Source organism: Aethina tumida, chromosome 2, assembly GCF_024364675.1.
Source record: "Aethina tumida isolate Nest 87 chromosome 2, icAetTumi1.1, whole genome shotgun sequence".
NCBI classification, from domain to species: Eukaryota; Metazoa; Arthropoda; class Insecta; order Coleoptera; family Nitidulidae; genus Aethina; species Aethina tumida.
Genome location: NC_065436.1, coordinates 1240158 through 1261892, shown reverse-complemented (window position 1 = coordinate 1261892; position 21735 = coordinate 1240158). Strand labels below are relative to the sequence as shown.

Here is a 21735-nt window from a genome sequence, read left to right as displayed (position 1 = left end):
TTATTTATTTTAATAATATTTGATATTTTTGGAACCTCTAGATCTTTTTAATCTTTGTCATCTTATGATATATTTAAACTTTTTAGTATTATTAGAATTTTTGTAAACCAGAAAGTATTTATAAACTTTAAAGTCTCTAAAGCTTTTAGTATCTTTAGAGTCTTTGGGTTCTCTAATATCTTTTGAAGCTTTACAGCCTCTGGTAGTTTTAGTATCTTAAGAATTTATTTATTTTAATAATATTTTATCTTTTTGGAACCTCTAGGACTTTATAATCTTTGTCATCTTAGGATATATTTAATATTTTTAGTGTTATTAGAATATTTATAAACCAGAAAGTATTTATAAACTTTAAAGTCTCAAAAATTTTTAGTATCTTTAGAGTCTTTGGGTTCTCTAATATCTTTTGAAGCTTTACAGCCTCAGATAATTTTAGTATCTTAAGAATTTATTTATTTTAATAATATTTTATATTTTTAGAACCTCTAGAACTTTCAGTATCTTTAGAATCTCCTGGTTCTCTATTATTTTTTAACCTCTCTAGTATCTCTAGTATCTTTTTAAATTTATATAGATCTATAACATATTTAGGAACAAAAAGTCTGTAGTTTTTTTAGTTATTATATTATACATAAATTATTTTTATAGTGTATGATATGTTTATCTTCTTTATGAAATTTAATATCATTTAAATGTGTAGGAATTAGAAAATATTTATAATCTTTGGCACTTAATAATATTTAAAGTCTTTAATATCATCAGGATTTCTAGAAACTACAAATTATGTATGAAATTAACCACAATAATAAATTTGGATTAAATTTAGAATCTATTTTCGGTTTTATTTATAGTAATTGTATTTTAGACAGTCATCATAGTTATTAATAATGATATATCATAGTTCAAAAAACAACTGATTTATTAGTTGAATAAATATTTTCGTATTTTTAAATCATATGGTGTTTTTTGCCTATTTTAAATATAAACATTATTATGATTGAACTTGAATAAATGTATATTTATTAGTTGGTGGAAGTTTCAGTAACATTGCACGGTACCATTGACCGACCAGGTTCATCGATTCACACGTAAAACGTTCCACATTCCCAATCCCATCGTTTTCAAGAACCGTCGGCAAAAGCCGTCCGTCTCGCGCGCCCGAAAAACCGCCCGTCCGCCCGCCGTGCCCCCACCACGCATCGGCGCTCCGTCGCGACGTCCGAGACGCCCGTGCTTCTGCGTCGCCGGTGCCACCGCCGCTCCAGTCTCCCGTCGAACCGGGGGTCGTGTGCACGCCGTCACCGCAGTCGCCGGTCCATACTCAGCTCATCGACAGCGTTTTGACCATTTGCCCAGCACCGACGTGGTTCCGCGACACCAACTCCTGGTACGTTAGATGTTTAGGATTTCTTTGCCAGTCCCCGTTTTCCTGATTTTTAAGCTTCTGTTGCTGTTGTTGAACGCACTTTAATAATAATAATAATAATAATAATAATATTAAAGTCGTTGTTGTTTATGTGTTTTGGCTTTATCACGAGGGCCCTTCAGGTTTATCTTAAACGAACACAAACAAAATCACTGCAGCAACGTCCCCCCCAAGGCCCCCAAAAAAATAATCAGAAAACGTGGCCTGATCACCTGTGGCTCATGCTCAGATAAAATATTTACGAGTAACAGTAACAAGGTGCTCCGTTTCACACAAACATAAACCAACACAACATTATTCACGGCTAAACACATAAATTATAATAATGCCGCACTAATGCCACTTGTTGGCAAACTATCAAAAACGTTAGATGTTTCCTATTTTAATAAAATAAATAAACAAACTCGCAGAAATCGAACGCATGTACTCTTAGAATGAGCTTCATTGTGTTACAATTTTGTTAAGTTTTAAGGTAATGGAAAGGCGAACACCTGTTAACAATGTTCGTGGAGTGGAAATGAAAGACGTGCCGGTTTAAAACCTCTTAAATATTACATTGGGCACGTTTTAGCAAATGGGTTTGTAAAATTTTATCTTGGGTCGTTAAAATTTCATATTATGTATCGGCAGCTTAAAACGAATTAATAAATTTTTATTATGAAATTTAATTTTATATTTAAACCAGTTTAATCTAATAAGTTGTATAAAAAATTTGAGGGCTAAACATAACAATATAATTTATTTTTTCTCTATGAAGTTGATATTTATCTTAAAGTAACTTTTTTGAGTCTTAAAAATTTCGAAAAAGTCAAAAATTTGAGAACTTTTAAAAAATTAAAGAAAAAATCTTCAATAAAGTGTGAGGAAACTTAAAATATCTCTAAAGCTTTTAAAGTTTTGATTTATGAGGCTCTTTATTGTATTTAAAGTCTTTATTGTATTTAGAATTTTTAAAGTTTAAATTATGGAATATCTTTAAAGTTATTCAAATCTTTACATACTTTTTCAAAATCATTAAAACCTTCAAAACTTTATTCTTTTTGAAGCTTTTTAGAGTATTTAAAGGCTTTAGAATATATAGAATTTTGAAAGACTTTTTAAAATTTTTAGAAAGCTTAATATTTTTAGATTTATTAACAAATTAATTATTTTTATTCAAAATCATTTAAATCTCTCTAAAATGATTAAATTTTTATAGTTTTTGATGCTCTTTATACATTTAAACTCTTCGGATTATTTAAACTTTAAAACTTTTAAAATTTTATATTTTTTGAGCCTCTTTAGAGTCTTCAGAATATTTAGAATTTATAAAATGTAAATTATAGAGCATCTTTAGAATTATTCAAGTCTTTAAAGACTTTTTAAAACCTTTAGAAAGCTTAATATTTTTAGATTTTTTAATAAATTAATTATTTTTATTCAAAATCATTTGAATATCTCTAAAATGTTTAAATTTTTATAGTTTTTGAGTCTCTTTACACTATTTAAAGTCTTCAGGATATTTAAACTGTAAAACTTTTAAAATTTTATATTTTTTGAGGCTCTTTAGATTATTTAAAGTCTTTAGAATATTTAGAATTTATAAAACGTAAATTATAGAGCATATTTAGAATTATTCAAGTCTTTAAAGAATTTTTAAAACCTTTAGAAAGCTAAATATTTTTAGATTTATTAACAAATTAATTATTTTATTCAATATTCAGAATATTTAAATTTTGGAACCTTAAAAAAATTTTATACGTTTTGAGGTGCTATATAGTATTTAAAGACATAAAGCTTAAATTATTGAGTATGTTTAAAATTATTCAAGTCTTTAAAGACATATTAAAACCTTTAGAAAGCTTAATATTTTTAGATTTATTAGCAAATTTATTATCTTCATTCAAAATCATTAAAATCTCTCAAGAATCTTTAAATTTGAGGCTCTTTAGAGTACTTAAAGACTTCAGAATATTTAGAATCTTCAAAGCTTAAATTCTAGAGTATTTTTAGAATTATTCAAGTTTTTTTAAGATTTTTAAGATTTTTTAAAACCATTAGAAAGCTTAATATTTTTAGATTTATTGGAAAACATATTATATCTATTCAAAATCATTTAAATCTCTCCAAATTTTTAAAATTTTATAGATTTGAAGTCTTCAGAATATTTAAACTTTAAAACCTTTAAAATTTTATACTTTTTGATGTTTTTTACAGTATTTAAAGACTTCAGAATATTTAGAATTTTTAAAAATTAAATAAGTATCTTTAGAATTATTCAAAACTTTCTAGACTTTTTAAAATCTTTGGAGAGCTTAATATTTTCAAATTTTTATTCAAAATCATAAAAATCTCTCTAAAACCTATAAATTTTTATACTTTTTGAGATTCTTTAATGTATTTAAAGTCTTCAGAATATTTATAATTTTTAAGAGCTTTAAAAAGTTTAATATTTTTAATTTTTTTTAATAAACTATTTTCATTCAGTATCATTAAAATATCTACTTTTTGAGGCTTTTTACAGTGTTCAGATATTTAAAAAATTTAAATTTGTCTATTCTAGTTTCTATTATATAATAATATTGTAAATAAATCACTTTTAATAATTTAATAGTTGTTTTGATAAACTAATTAAATTTGGATGTTATTTACCTAAATTTAAATATGTCATTTCAGTTAATTTATTTTATTCCAAATACAGTAAATAATTACGTATTAAAATATTAAATTTTGAATTTACATGTTAATCAGAATTTATGAGTTAAAATTAGAATTTATGGCGAATGAAAACTAATTAATTTATTTAAAAAAGAGTCGAATAAGTCTGAAAGTTATATTTAAAGAAATGGATTTAAATAAAACTCAAATAAAATAGTTCAGAAACTTAATTTAATAAAGTACTTCTAAGAAAGATAAATTACAAAATAGCTTTTCGTATAATTTAAAATTATAAAATACGATTTATTTAGGACAAAACTTACATAACTTTGAATAAAAAGCAGGGATTTAATTAAGTCACCCTCCGCAAATATTCCGGGGGATTACTTTGGGACCGCACGTCAAAACAAATGACGAACCATTTTAATGTCAAAAGCCAAAACTGAAGTTCCAGTAAACGCAAAACTAACGAGACTTCCACAAACTGAACACTAATTGACTTCGTATATATTTAAATGTCAATTTTTTCCAACTAGTTCAGAACAAACGACCTTCCGCAGTAGTTAACGAATTCTTTTGATCGTCCCAAGTCCTTAGGTCAGATCTGTTGACTTTTGGCCAAAAAAAAAACGAAAGAAATGAACGTCGAACGAAAACTTTTCCATTAAGCTCGTCTCCCGGAAGGGGGAATTGAAATTCTCCGCGGAAGTTTCACTCAAACACCTGGATGCAACTCCACGTTCAAACCCTTTTTCCTGCTGGGTACACGAGAAAGATTTCAGTCCGTTTAATTAATTTATTGCCCAAATGGAGCGTTAATTAAATAATGATCTTACGTTTGTTCCGCCATTTTGAACGATCAAAGCGAGTTTTGTTTAAATACTTCTGATTAAAAAACATTTTTGTTCGGTCTTTATTTGCTGTTCTTTAATCGAAACCGGCACTTATCCCGGAAATCTCTCAGATTGCAAGTTGCCACACTCGAAAGAACTTCCATTATGTGGAATCACTTTGCTTCAAGCTACAAAAATAACGAATCACAAGATATTAAACGGGCATCCCGATAAACCCCATTCAGAAAACTTCCTTAGCAGGGAAAAAACTTTAAATGAGTTTTCCCTTAATATTAACCCCTTGTTTTTGATTAACAATTTAATGTTCAGCAAGATAAAAATCAGCACGAACTAATGAATATAAAGTGTTTAATTATTTAATTCCGGAAGTGTCAAAAGAAATTCAAGAACTCAATGAATATAAAGCGAATAATTCCATTCCGTTTCCGTCATCTAAAGTTACCCACCCTCTCCTGTTTGTACACACTTCCGCCATTATCATATTTTTCCTTGCGAAGATCAGACGGAATCTCCTTTGATCCTGCATCACCGAGTAAAACTATCTTGGCTTCTTGGAAGTGTCACCCGTTCCGGGAATAATTTATCCGATTTAGGGTTCTCCTTTTTTTATTAACGCCCGTTGAAATTGTGTCATGTGGAAATTTATATTTTAACCCAATTTTATTATATGTTATGTTACACTGAATATGTACAAAAGGATTAAATGTTGAGGGATTATAAATGTGTGTAGATGGAATATTTTAAAATATTTTGTCCTAGATTAATTAATTAATTTATATATAAGCCTCCAATATGGCAAAGATTGTTTTAACATAAACCTACAACATAAAATTTTTGATTTATTATCATGAAATAATATAAATATGTTGTTATAACTCAAATGAGCTCCATTAAAAGTATAAAAAACATGATCAGACTTAAGAGACTGATTTGAAATGGAATAAGTCAATAACATTAATTTGATTTTTAATTTATTATTTTGAAACAACAAAAATATGTTGTAATAACTCAACTGAGCTTCATTAAAAATACAAAAAACATGACCAGAATTAAGTGAATGAGTTGAAATGGAATAAGTCAACAACTTTAAGTTGATTTATAACTTATTATTCTGAAACAACAGAAATATGTTGTAATAACTCAACTGAGCTTCATTAAAAATACAAAAAACATGACCAGAATTAAGTGGATGAGTTGAAATGGAATAAGTCAACAACTTTAAGTTGATTTATAACTTATTATTCTGAAACAACAAAAATATGTTGTAATAACTCAACTGAGCTTCATTAAAAATACAAAAAACATGACCAGAATTAAGTGGCTGATTTGAAATGGAGTAAGTCAACAACATTAAGTTGATTTTTAATTTATTATCCTGAAATAACAAAAATATATTGAAATAATTCAACTGAGCTTCATTAAAAATACAAAAAATATGACCAGAATTAAGTGGCTGACTTGAAATGGAATAAGTCAACAACATTAAGTTGATTTTTAATTTATTATCCTGAAATAACAAAAATATATTGAAACAACTCAACTGAGCTTCATTAAAATATAAAAAACATGACCAGAATTAAGTGGCTGATTTGAAATGGAATAAGTCAACAACATTAAGTTGATTTTTAATTTATTATCCTGAAATAACAAAAATATATTGAAACAACTCAACTGAGCTTCATTAAAATATAAAAAACATGACCAGAATTAAGTGGCTGACTTGAAATGGAATAAGTCAACAACATTAAGTTGATTTTTAATTTATTATCCTGAAATAACAAAAATATATTGAAACAACTCAACTGAGCTTCATTAAAATATAAAAAACATGACCAGAATTAAGTGGCTGATTTGAAATGGAGTAAGTCAACAACATTAAGTTGATTTTTAATTTATTATCCTGAAATAATAAAAATATATTGAAATAACTCAACAGAGCTTCATTAAAAATATAAAAAACATGACCAGAATTAAGTGGCTGATTTGAAATGGAATAAATCAACAACATTAAGTTGATTTTTAATTTATTATCCTAAAATAACAAAAATATATTGTAACAACTCAACTGAGCTTCATTAAAATATAAAAAACATGGCCAGAATTAAGTGACTAATTTCAAATAGAATAAGTCATCAACATTAAGTTGATTTTTAATTTATTATTCTGAAATAACAAAAATATATTGAAATAACTCAACTGAGCTTCATTAAAAATATGAAAAACATGACCAGAATTAAGTAACTGATTTGAAATTATATACCTCAACAATATTACTGTTATTGTATAAATCCTATGGTGTTTTATAATTTATTTCTCCCCCTCTTAATTACATTTACCAACAGCAAAGAGCTAAATAAAGAAAAACAACAATTGGCACCCCTACTTTCGCCCCTTTTGCCCCATTTTAAACCGTTCAATTTACATCTCAAACAACGAAATTAATATTGCATTGTAATTAATGCAATTGCCAAAGTTAAAACCAATGTTTGAACTAGTTGATCAATTAATAGTATCAAACACTCGTTACGATTAACCACCTTGAGCTGAGAAGTTCGTGTTTAAACATCCATTGAGAGTGGATTCATGTAAATAACAAGAGTGGAAAGATCCACAAGGAAAATATGAGTATGATCCTGATGTTTGACGAGCCTAATTAATGTGTATATAATGAGGTCGTTTGGATGTTCATTAACGTAATATTAGAACAGAATCCTGAACGTAAAAGTAATTAGTTACTTAGTAATTACAAGTGACTCGTGGAGGGGAATATTAATAGAAGTAAGCAAAATATTGATTTAAATTTGCGGTTAACTTTTGAACGTTTCAATTTGCAATGAAGGTGGAAAGAGTTACAAAGGAAATATTTGACTTTTATTCGCATTGTGGAAGCTGAGTTACAGGTTCCACCCCTATTTATTATCTACGATACTGGGTCGAAGAATAGGTGAATATTAAATTGTAACTTGTACACAGCTTCAGTATTTATTTCAATACAATTTCAGCGATAGTGGAAGAGTTTTATGTGCTATGTAATTTAGGGGCTGGTTGCTTGTAAACTTTTCATGAATATTCGCTCCTTTCAGGGCGGATTCGCCTGGTTTGAAGTAATATTTATTGACATATAACAGAATTACGTCCTTTTGTATGCCTTGTAAACTTTGTGGCTGAGTCAATTCAATAAATCTTTCTGTGGATTTTCAATAGTTTTATGTTCAGTGCTTACACAACAATAAATAAATAAATAAATAAAGTTATGCTCCATTTATGGTGTGTCTCGTTAAAGCCACATTCATGTTTCATGTGCATTTACATAAACTGTTCACAACAGGATTAAAACTTTGAATTTCCTGATGTGATAAGCGACGTATAACTAGTTTTACAACTGTTGATGCTTTCAAATGCAGCCCAAATTAATTTTAATACCAACATTCAATAGTTAGAAGAATGTCAAAGGTTTTTTCCTCAACTCAAGTTTCAGCCAGTTTAATTATATATTAATAGAAATTGGTGCATTGCAATTACATAAATTCCGAAGTGTAAAGAAAGTTCACTCGAAGTAGAACGAAAAACATGTTCTATAGAATGTCGGGACACGCAAACAATGGTATGACGACCGTACATTGTTTGTCTATTGACGTCGATTCCTTCCACAAACAGGTCAGTTTGTTCGTACTGCCGCAAATAAATTTACAGTTTAAACAAATAGAATTTAATAAGATTGGCATTTGGGTGAACAAACAATTACCATTGTATCGATTTTGTTCCCGGGATTTTCCTGTTTCCAGGACGAATTCTTAACGTGCGAGTCATTATGTAAATTGAGGTGAGGGAATGGTTGATGGAAAATGGATTAATTGGATGTTTTAACTGGTTTAAACGCTCATCGTGTGAAGGTTTTCAAAATATATTTTAACTTATTTGATTGATTTAAGTTAAGTTTAAAATTTTATTAAAAGCTTGGAGCTTTCATTAGTTTCTTCAAAAGTTTTGGTACTTCTGCTTTTACTGAAATATACATGTTATAACGTAAGTGCGGATTTATTAGATTAATAATACATTACAGTAATATTTTTAATATCTGAACAAAAATTGTTAAAAAGCTTAAAAGCTTTTAACGTTTCTAGTATATTTATTATTTTAATAATTCACTGAAATATTTTTAATCCAGAGAACTAAAAGGAAAATCAAACTGAAATCTCCTGAAAATATTTCTTAATAATGTGAACTTTTCAGCATTACAATTGTTGGTTTACAGACAGTTTAATTAATAACTCTGTGTGATCATTTTTCTGAAAAGATAAAGTATCCCAAAAACAATTACCAAATTTCTGAACAAATATTGTTAAAAAACATAAATGTTTTTGACGTTTTTTAGTTTATTTATTATTTTAACAATACACTGAAATAAATTCAATATAGAGAATTAAAAAAATATCATTTGAAAGTTCCTGAAAATATTTTTTAATGCAATAAACTTTTCAGCACTACAGTTGTTGGTGTTAGAGACATTTTAATTAATAACTCTGTGTGAACATTTTAAGAAAACATAACGTATCTCAAAAACAATTACCAAATGTCTGAACAAAAATTGTTAAAATTTTTAAAAGCTTTTGACGTTTTTAGAATATTTATTATTTTAATAATTCACTGAAATATTTTTAATCAAGAGAACTAAAAGAAAAATCAAACTGAAATTTCCTGAAAATATTTCTTAATACTGTGAAATTTTCAGTATTATAATTGTTGGTTTACAGACAGTTTAATTAATAACTCTGTGTGATCATTTTTTGAAAAGATAAAGTATCCCAAAAACAATTATCAATTTTCTGAACAAAAATCGTTAAAAAACTTAATGTTTTTGACGTTTTTTAGTTTATTTATTATTTTAACAATACACTGAAATAAATTCAATATAGAGAACTAAAAGAAATATTATTTGAAAGTTCCTGAAAATATTTTTTAATGCAATAAACTTTTCAGGACTACAATTGTTGGTGTTAGAGACCTTTTAATTAATAACTCTGTATGAACATTTTAAGAAAACATAACGTATCTCTAAAACAATTACCAAATGTCTGAACAAAAATTGTTAAAAAGCTTAAAAGCTTTTGACCTTTCTATAATATTTATTATTTTAATAATTCACTAAAATATTTTTAATCCAGAGAACTAAAAGAAAAATCAAACTGAAATTTCCTGAAAATATTTCTTAATACTGTGAACTTTTCAGCATTATAATTATTGGTTTACAGACAGTTTAATTAATAACTCTGTGTGATCATTTTTTGAAAAGATAAAGTATCCCAAAAATCAATTATCAAATTTCTGAACAAAAATTGTTAAAAAACTTAATGTTTTTGACGTTTTTTAGTTTATTTATTGTTTCAACAATGAATGAATGAAGTGAAATAAATTCAATATAGAGAACTAAAAGAAATATCACTTGAAAGTTCCTGAAAATATTTTTTAATGTAATAAACCTTTCAGCACTACAATTGTTGGTATTAGAGACCTTTTAATTAATAACTCTGTGTGAACATTTTAAGAAAACATAACGTATCTCAAAAACAATTACCAAATGTCTGAACAAAAATTGTTAAAAAGCTTAAAAGCTTTTGACGTTTTTAGAATATTTATTATTTTAATAATTCACTGAAATAAATTCAATCCAGAGAACTAAAAGAAAAATCAAACTGAAATTTCCTGAAAATATTTCTTAATACTGAGAAATTTTCAGCATTACAATTGTTGGTTTACAGACGGACAGTTTAATTAATAATTCTGTGTGATCATTTTTTGAAAAGATAAAGTATCCCAAAAACAATTATCAAATTTCTGAACAAATATTGTTAAAAAACTTAATGTTTTTGACGTTTTTTAGTTTATTTATTATTTTAACAATACACTGAAATAAATTCAATATAGAGAACTAAAAGAAATATCATTTGAAAGTACCTGAAAATATTTTTTAATGCAATAAACTTTTCAGCACTACAATTGTTGGTATTAGAGACATTTTAATTAATAACTCTATGTGAACATTTTAAGAAAACATAACGTGTTTCAAAAACAATTACCAAATGTCTGAACAAAAATTGTTAAAAAGCTTAAAAGCTTTTGTCGTTTCTATAATATTTATTATTTTAATAATTCACTGAAATATTTTTAATCCAGAGAACTAAAAGAAAAATCAAACTGAAATTTCCTGAAAATGTTTCTTAATACTGTAAACTTTTCAGCATTACAATTGTTGGTTTACAGACGGACAGTTTAATTAATAACTCGGTGTGATCATTTATTGAAAAGATAAAGTATCCCAAAAACACTTATTAAATTTCTGAACGAAAATTGTTAAAAAACTTAATGTTTTCTAGTTTATTTATTATTTTAGCAATACACTGAAATAAATTCAATATAGAGAACTAAAAGAAATATCATTTGAAAGTTCCTGAAAATATTTTTTAATGCAATAAACTTTTCAGCACTACAATTGTTGGTATTAGAGACATTTTAATTAATAACTCTAATAATAATTAACAAGTCTATAGAACATTAAAAAAATAAGCAAAAATTTAATCATTGTATAAATTGTAAAAGCTTACTATATTTATGTAAATAAAACAACAGAAAGAAGCAACTTTATGTTGTAATAAGTTTATGTTGTAAGTTAAAAAATTAACTTTCCTAAAATTTAAGACTTTAATTGGAGTATACATAATTTAACATAAAAAATTGAAGAACAAAGTTTCAAAGAAAATTCAAATTTACATTGACATTTTGCGTAAACCGCCTGAAAACCTCCATAGCCGTATTAAATTCGAAACAAAGTTAGTATAAGTGCATGTAGAAACTTGCAACTTCGCTAAAAGTCCTCCAGGTAAACATTTATCACGAGAAAACCGAGCTGGAAAACAAGTTTATATTAAAATTTTGTTGCTACACTGTTTAATAAACATAGTTTGAGAATGTCTTTACCGTCGCTCAAACTAATTTACTCACTCCGTTGAAGAGAAAACGTTTAAGTGAGTTGACCCAATAATACTAAAATGGATAAATTGCTGCGACGGCAAAAACCAATGACAAAACGGTCGCAATTATATAAACTACCGTGCCATCTTCGACGAGATAAATGCTAAATGATGAACTAGAATGGCCATATACAATTCAAGAGCCGTACATTTTTAATGGGTTGCAAAAAACTGACTCGAACATCAACTTGAACGTAAATGATGTAGAACTTTTATATAATATAAAATTTAATGATGTCGCCCAAACAAAATACAGAAACATTCTCTAAAACATTTATTTAATATAATTTAGGTGGGTTGAACATGAAAAATGTATGTCATTTTTTTCTCATTTGGGTCGTTCACCTTGATTATATGATCCTGAGGGACCACAATCAGATAAATAAATAAAATTGTAATGATGACAAGAAAGAAACAATATTTAAATTACTTTTATTCAGTTTTCCAAATGGACGTTTGGGATTTGGCAGATTTTAAGCATGAAATGGGGGTGGAATGGAAACCTCAGACCCAAATTGACTATCTCATTAAGATCAATGTCAAGGGGAGTCGATAATCATTGTCCAACTCTTTATTAGCTTAAAATAATTAAATTGTCACTGAGTATACTCAAAACATGGTAAAATTCTGAAACAGATTTTACATCAACAACGTTTAATTAATTGCTAAATAGACTGTCATTGCCTCATGTTTTGAAATAATAACTGAAAATCAATCCAAAACAAGTAACAACAATAAATTTTAGTTTCCTTTGTAAACAAATACTGAAAACTGGTATTTATCGAAGAACTCAATTTTAAAACATAAATATAATCACGATTTCGTGTTAAGATAAATTGTTATTGTTATTGTTAAGGTAAATTACTGAATTTACTACACACTGAAAAATTTCAAATTCCATATGTCAACAACATGTATAAAAATAATAGACACTAATTTGTCTAAAATTAAACAGTTTTTGCTCTGAAATTTAAAATTTTTTACAAAGAAAAATAAAGTGTAAAATTGAAGCTTTGTTGGCAATTTCAGTTACAGCAATAAAGTTTTATTTTTTCATTTCATTTATACAAATTAAACTCAAACACTTTATATCATACATTTGTTTCAATTAATTGAATTGTATACAATTTAAAAAAAAAACCTTTTAATGAATATATATTCAGATTAAATTTTTGTGCTATGTTTTATATAACTATTTGTGTAATTTTATGTAGACTTTTGTGTATAGGCAAAATTTCTGAATAGACTTTATAAATACCAATTTCAGCAGTTTTAATAGGTAAAAATTGAATAAAATGGGTTTTTTTAGTTGAAATTGTCCAGAACAATTTCACATATTAAAAATAATTTAGAGTTGTTATTAAACCAATAAATACACTAAAAACTTCAAAAAGGCTTTCAACAAAATGTCTGTAATACCAACAATGGTGATGCTGAAAGTTTTAATATGTAAAAACTGAATAAAATGTGTTTTATGCAGTTTTATACTTGAATTGTCAAGAATTTATCTTATTTAATGCACTGTTAAGCTCTTGCTGAAAAGTTCATTGAGTTAAAAAAATATTTTCAGATTGGCTCTATAAAACTTCACATATTAAAACCATTTCTGTTTATTATTAAAACAATAAATGCACTAAAAACGTCAAAAAACTCTCAACAAAATGTTTGTAATGTTAACAATAGTAATGCTGAAAGGTTTATTGTGTTAAAAAATATTTTCAGGAAACTTCAGATTGATACTTCTTTCAGTTGTCTATAAACCTTCACAAGATATTTCAATTTATTTCTAAAATAATAGATACATTAAAAACGTAAAAAATTTGAAGCTTTTGTTTAAAATTTTTATTATTCTTGTTTTTATTATAAAAAACTTAAATAAAACGTAAAATTAATGCATCACATTACTTTGATTTGTTCATTTTAACTTAACTGAAGGTTATATTTGTTACTGAATTGATATTCTGATAAAATTTTTGCATTAGAATATTTCACGAGGTTATTTGTGAAATTTTCTGTGCCCTTTATGCACAGACACTATTCGAATATTTTAGAATCAAAATTGCAAATACCGGAGGAGCTAAAAATTCTCAATCATTTCTATCATTCCCTGAAAATCAAGTTCAATAAAAATATATTTTATTCAGTTGAATATTTGATTAAATTAATATTAGTTTATCAAATCATTCCACTGAATTAATATTTAGATTAAATTTTTAAAGTGAAGTTATGTGTGTAATTTCCTGCTGCCTTTTGTGCATAGACAAAATTCAAATATCTCTAAAGGGATATTACAAATACCGGAAATGCTGAAAATCTGTAAAGGATTCAGCAGTTTTATTATGTTAAAACTGAACAAAATGTGCAGTTTCACAGTTGAATTATCAAGAATTTATTCGGTTTAATCTTTATTTCAATTGTGTTCTTTTGATACAACAAAAAAAGAATGTTATTAAAAAATGTTTTGCATTTATTTTAATCCTTTTATGACCTTTCGAAAATGAAGGCTTAAACCAGACGAAATTTCCAATTAATTCATTTTTCCATCAGCCTCAATTTGCATAATGATGTGACGTTAAGAGTGGGTCCTGAAAACTGGTCCTGAAAACAACAACCCCAAAGGAATAAAATCAATACAATGATAAATTGTTGTTGGTACACCCAGATGGCAATCTTATTAAATACTATTTGTTTAATCTGTTAATTTATTTGCTGTAGTTCCGATAAATTGACCCGTTTCAGTAAACTTCAGCAAACACAAACAACGCACGGTTGTCAAACCAGTGTTTGCGTGTCTTGACACTCCAAAACATGTTTGTTTTCGTCCTCCTTGCAGTAAACTTCCCTTACAGTTCGAAGTTTATGCAATTGTGATGCAAGTAATCATAATAAACCGGCTGAAACGTCGTTTATCACCGTGCTAAACGCAAAACTTTCAGTCAATAACAAACACCGAAGCCTTTTGTAACGCCCGTTTACATTTTTCAGCCCCTTGAAACGTTCGTGTTGAAATTAATTTGCGGTGCATCAGCCGATGTAAAACTAGTTCAAACAACGCTTATCACATCAGGAAATCCAAAGTTTTAATCCTGTTATGGACGATTTATGTAAATGCAAAAATGGCGCATCAAACGGATTAAAACTGGGAAAACATTTTAAATGCTGAAAAGATATTTGCTCCTTTTGAATTAATTTAAACGTTCAAGTTATTTTGAAATATTGAACGTCTAAAGTTCTGAAGCCTCTTTAGATAGTTTCAGTAAGTAACTGAACTTTCAAAACAAAATTTATATTAAAACTTTATATATTTATTTTTTTTTGTGTGAAGCTCAGGGCAATTTTGAAGGCTAATATTAATAGTTATGACACGTATTTGTGTCATGATAATCACGGAAAGTTAATAAAGTTCATAAGCAGCCATTTCGTATAGAAACTTCACCGCTGAATTTCTCATATAACTCCGTCGAAACGTATAGAAATAAATGCTGAACTGTTCCAAGTTTCGGATTTAATTTTCGTGAAGGAAATCTTACAACCTTCCGTTCCAATAAATAGTAAATATCAAATTCCATAGGAACTAACTACAGAGTTTCAAAATTGTAAATAATACGTGGAGTAAGTTAAGGTTAAATAGCTAATTAAAGTTACTTTTTGTGTGTGAATTTATTTAGGAACTTGTGTGTTATTCAGATTACTTGTAATTACTACGTAACTAATAACATTATGCATTTAAGTTTCTGTCTAATATTACATTAATGAACATCCAAACGACCTCATTATACACACATTAATTAGGAGCATCAAACACCAGTATTATACTCATATTTTCCTTGTGGATTTCTCGACTCGTATCTGAAACTAGTAATTAATGAAGAACTAGTTCAAACATGGGTTTTGCCTTCTGCAGTTGCATTAATTACAATATTGTACTATTAATAAGATTCTACAGCAAAAATTAATTGATACAAGTTGAACATCGACTAGTTAAGGTCCCTCCTGCGATTCAGCCAAAAAAGCTTTGTATCATTTCTTTAAATTTTAATTAAAGTGACAGCCAAAATAAATTACACGAGAAATATTGCAATTTTTGTTCGTGTTTTGAGGGGTTGGGGGGGGGGGGGTGAAGTTGAACAAACGATTTCTAAAATTAAAACTTCAACGTGTAAAATTTACATTGTACATTTTTAAAGTCTTGCAGGAATTCCTAAATTAAAAACTCTTTCACCGAAGAAATTTATATAGAAAGTTTTGCTGTCACAAATCAGATTTGCTTCATTCTAATTTTCTTTTTTAAGTTTATGTAGTTTTACAAAGAAATGCCAATTTTCGTAATCCGTTTAATCTCAGACTCTGACAACATTTATTTTATTTAATAAACAAGAAAATATTATTAAAAAAATGCAAAAGATCAAAAAAGTTTTGAATAAATTTTTTAAATATTATAATTTGTTCAGAATTTACAAAATTAATTAAAAATATTATATTAAAAGAAAAAAACAAACAATTTTATGTGTAAATTTTAAATTTTAAAATACCCTTTAATGATTATTATTTAATTAAATTAAAACAACAATTTTTCAAATGTAATAATTTGTTCAGAATTCCCAAAATTCAGAAAAAATATTATATTAAAAGAAAATCAAACATTTTTATGTGTAAATTTAAAATTTTAAAGAGTCTTTTAATAATATTTATAAAACAGTAAAAAATCAAAAATTTTAAAGTTTGTTACTAAACATATTTTGTATATTATATAAATCAATTAAATATGATAAATTTTTCAGAATTTTCAAAAATTATCAAAAATATTACATTAAAATTAAAACAACAATTTTTTAAATGTAATATTTGTTCAGAATTCCCAAAATTAAGAAAAACTATTATATTAAAAGAAAAAACAAACAATTTTATGTGTAAATTTCAAATTTTAAAGAATCTTTTTATATCTATAAAAAGTAAAAAATGAAAAAAAAAGAAGTAACAAACATGTTTTGTATATTTTATAAATTAATTTTTTAATTGTAATAAATTTTTTAGTATTTCCAAAATTATTAAAAATATTATATTAAAATTAAAATAATAATTTTTTAAATGTAATAATTTATTTGGAATTCCCAAAAAAATTAAAAGAAAAACAAACAATTTTATGTGTAAATTTAAAATTTTGAGGAATCTTTTAATAATATCTATAAAAAAGTAAAAAATGAAAAAAAATAAAGAAGTAACAAACATGTTTTGTATATTTTATAAATCAATTTTTTAAATATAATAAATTTTTCAGAATTTTCAAAAATTATCAAAAATATTATATTAAAATTGAAACAACAAATTTTTAAATGTAATAATTTGTTCAGAATTCCCAAAATTAAGAACAAATATTATATTAAAAGAAAAAACAAACAATTTTATGTGTAAATTTAAAATTTTAAAGAATCTTTTAATAATATTTATAAAGCAGTAAAAAAAATAAAAATTTTAAATTTTGTTATTAAACATATTTTGTATATTTTATAAATCAAATTTTTAATTGTAACAAATTTTTCAGAATTTCCAAAATTATTAAAAATATTAGTAAAAATTAAAATAATAATGTTTTAAATATAATAATTTATTTAGAATTCACAACAAAAAATTAAAAGAAAAACACAATTTTATGTGTAAATTTAAAACTTTGAAGAATCTTTTAATAATATTTATAAAAAAAGTAAAAAATCAAAAAATTTAAAGAAGTAATAAACGTGTTTTGTATATTTTATAAATTCCTTTTATTTAAATATAATAAATTTTTCACAATTTTCAAAAATTATCAAAAATATTATATTAAAATTAAAAAAACAATTTTTTAAATGTAATAATTTGTTCAGAATTCCCAAAATTAAGAAAAACTATTATATTAAAAGAAAAATTTTAAAGAATCTTTTAATAATATTTATAAAACAGTAAAAAATCAAAAATTTTAAAGTTACATATTTTGTATATTTTATAAATCAATTTTATAATTGTAATAAGTTTTTCAGAATTTCCAAAATTATCAAAAAATATTAAAAAAAAGAAAGAGTAAAGAAAATTTTAAAGAAACTTTTGATATTTTCTATTATTAATATAAAAAAGTTACTTTTATTCCATAAATCTTTTGTATTTAATAAAATTACTTATAAAGAGTATAAAAACCTAAAAAATTTCATATTCTGAAAAATTCATACCACTTTTCCTCATCAGTAAACTAAAGTATAAAAATTTATTGCAGGATTCCTTTCGTTGCCAATATTGAAAAATATTTCGTTTCCTCGAATAATGTTTTCTAGTTTACAAAATTGTGACATTTATTTTCTAGTTTAGTCATTCAGCGAAAGAATAAGAATTGTTTCCCGGAATAAAGTTACAGATAAAGTTTTATTTCCTCGTTGTTCATTTCTTTTCAGTTTCATTCCGGACAACAAGAAGGAAAAGTTATTCAAGTATATTTTTCACATCTCAAACGACATCTAAATATTATTGCCTTTAGGAAACTCTGGTTATCTGTGGTAATATTTATGTTATCGTTACATTGTTTATATGCAGACTGATTAGCACGTGACCGTGTTCACCTCATTAGTTTTTCACGTAGGAGAGTAATGAAAGGGCAAACAGGGTTAATCCCACCTACCCTTTTTAAAGCCGGGATTTGCCCGTAAAGACTTTGTAGACCGCATCCAGTTGATCGATAACTGATTGTTTACAACAAAATTTATTTTATTAATAAAGTGTAGCCGGGATTTTCCTGCAAACACTTCCAGGTTGATCTTATTAAAAATTTTAATTAAATTTCCTATATAAAATTGCACGAACATCTGTTGTTTAATTTTCCCCAAAGCAAAGGAAAAATTAAAAAGTACAAACCAATCGTACAAAAGTTTCCGGCACCACTTCGCCTCTAAATTGAGAACGAAAACCGATGGAACTTGTTGCTCTTTATTCGTACGTACACAAAACGGTATTTCCCTCGTGCAACCTTTTTCCACGGCCCCAAATTAAATTGTGAGTTGCAACAAAGCATCGGATTTACAGTCGGAGTTGCTGCATTCGATTGGATGGGAATTTGATTTAGGTTTACGTGTTTTTCAGCCTGAAACTATGGGGTTAAATCGGTTATGGTAATTGGCATTATTTCCGTTTGTCAGTGAAAGTGTTTAGAATTATTAAAAGTTAAAATTATAATTGTGTAAATCTAGAAAAATATATTTATAAACAATTTTTAATTTAGTAATTTTTTGTAGACAATTAAATGTTCCTAAACAATTTAATGTAATGAATTAATATCAAATATATAATATAATATAAAAAATTAAAAGTATGAAGTATTTTCTTTATGTAATACACATCTTTTCTAATTATAGAACACATTTTGGCTGTTGTCACAATTAGCACATATCAGACCGATAACACAATCTCCAAACACCAAATTAAATTCCCCCGATTGTTTTCCAACGTGTATAGAAATCGTTTAACTACACAACCATTGTTCCCGACCAAGATTCAAAAAAGTTTTCATTGAAACAAAAATATGGCCGTCCATATTTGAATGGATCTCGTGTACCGACCAACAAAAGCCCGTCCATAAATCCGACGTCAAACCGAATTTCCCCATTTTATTGGATAATTTCGAGCACAATAACATAAAACGGGAACGTCCACAAAATAAAACGGACCCCCCCATCCCGTTTAATACACTCGCAGATGTTCAAATATCTCCATCAAAGCCGTCCCATTTTTTTCTCCCTCTCCGCCGTCCTCCAAAGTTGGCGGTTAGTCAAAGAATAATCCGCAATAATGTACATCTCGCTAAGAAACGCGACGATCATTAATTACTGTACAACGTAAAAATGTAAAAACGGGGTGCCGGTTTTAAACGTAATAGATCGCCGACAAGGGTGCATCCATTTTAATAAATCATTTTTAATGCGTCAGCCGCGACGAATTAAACACTACGTGAAAAAATTCCCGAAATTCTCCCACGAAGATGATTAATGGTCAACCCCCAACCGAATATTCGAATGCGTGTTTTTTTTTGTCGTTCTCTCACTCACCATCCTCGTGGTTGGAGTCAAGTGAGTGGCACGGTTCGAAATAGATTGCCTTTAACCTGATTTATTAAAATGCTAAAAATATGGATGGGATTCTGGGTCACCAAAACAAGATCTCCGAATGATGCATCGAATATGTTCCTTCGGATTTAGTCATAAATTATTTATAACTGGGGCAAAGTTTACAGAGTCATGGATTTTAAAGTTTTCTTTATGTTTAGGACAGTTTTATTCACTCAAAAGTAGTAAATATATTGACCTGTATCAGTACTGAAGTATTTCATTCCATCCCTCCCTAACTTGTCACTGAAGGTCCTCCAAAGTCTGAAGAGAAACAGTTAGAAGTCTTCTGACATACCACATGTGTTCAGTCGGTGATAAGTGTGAAGATCTTGCAACTCAGGGCAACAAATTTACTTGACAATGTTGGAAATACTCCAAAGTCATTGATTTTAAAGTTTTCTCTATGTTTAGGACAGTTTTATTCACTGAAAAGTAGTAAATATGTTGGCCAGTATCAGTACTAGAGTTCTTTATTCCATCCCTCCTCCATTTTACAGTGAAGGTACTCCAAAGTCTGAAGATAAAGAGTTGAATACAAAAGTCTTCTGACTTCCCACGTATGTTCAGTTGGTGATAAGTGTGAAGATCTTGCTACTAAGGGCAACAAATTTACTTGGAAATGTTGGAAATACTCCAAAGTCATTGATTTTAAAGTTTTCTTTATGTTTTGGACAGTTTTATTCACTGAAAAGTAGTAAATATGTTGACTAGTATCAGTACTGGAGTTCTTCATTCCATCCCTCCTCCATTTGACACTGAATGTCCTATAATGTCTGAAGAGAAAGAGTTGAATTCAGAAATCTTCTGACATACCACATGTGTTCAGTCGGTGATAAGTGTGAAGATCTTGCTATCCAGGACAAGAAATTTACTTGGAAATGTTGGAAATACTCCAAAGTCATTGATTTTAAAGTTTTCTTTATATTTTGGACAGTTTAATTCACTGAAAAGTAGTAAATATGTTGGCCAGTATCAGTACTGGAGTTCTACATTTCATCCCTCCTTCATTTGACACTGAAGGTCCTCCAAAGTCTGAAGAGAAAGTGTTGAATTCAGAAGTCTTCTGACATTCCACGTGTGTTCAGTCGGTGATAAGTGTGAAGATCTTGCTACCCAGGGCAACAAATTTACTTGGAAATGTTGGAAATACTCCAAAGTCATTGATTTTAAAGTTTTCTTTATATTTTGGACAGTTTAATTCACTGAAAAGTAGTAAATATGTTGGCCAGTATCAGTACTGGAGTTCTACATTTCATCCCTCCTTCATTTGACACTGAAGGTCCTCCAAAGTCTGAAGAGAAAGAGTTGAATTCAGAAGTCTTCTGACATTCCACGTGTGTTCAGTCGGTGATAAGTGTGAAGATCTTGCTATCCAGGACAACAAATTTACTTGGAAATGTTGGAAATACTCCAAAGTCATTGATTTTAAAGTTTTCTTTATATTTTGGACAGTTTAATTCACTGAAAAGTAGTAAATATGTTGGCCAGTATCAGTACTGGAGTTCTACATTTCATCCCTCCTTCATTTGACACTGAAGGTCCTCCAAAGTCTGAAGAGAAAGAGTTGAATTCAGAAGTCCTCTGACATTCCACGTGTGTTCAGTCGGTGATAAGTGTGAAGATCTTGCTATCCAGGACAAGAAATTTACTTGGAAATGTTGGAAATA

At 27.3% G+C, this 21735-nt stretch overlaps 1 protein-coding gene across 5 annotated transcripts in view; it reads left to right on the top strand.

Annotated features, from left to right (window-relative positions):
- Positions 1-1254: 1254 nt before the first annotated feature.
- LOC109596438 (neuropeptide Y receptor type 2) overlaps positions 1255-21735 on the top strand; it is a 56813-nt gene continuing 36332 nt past the window's right edge. For all 5 annotated transcript variants that reach the window (XM_049963338.1, XM_049963339.1, XM_020011979.2 and 2 more), the window contains exon 1: positions 1255-1387. The gene's annotated coding sequence lies outside the window, so the exon portion shown is untranslated. The remainder of the gene's footprint in view (positions 1388-21735) is intronic.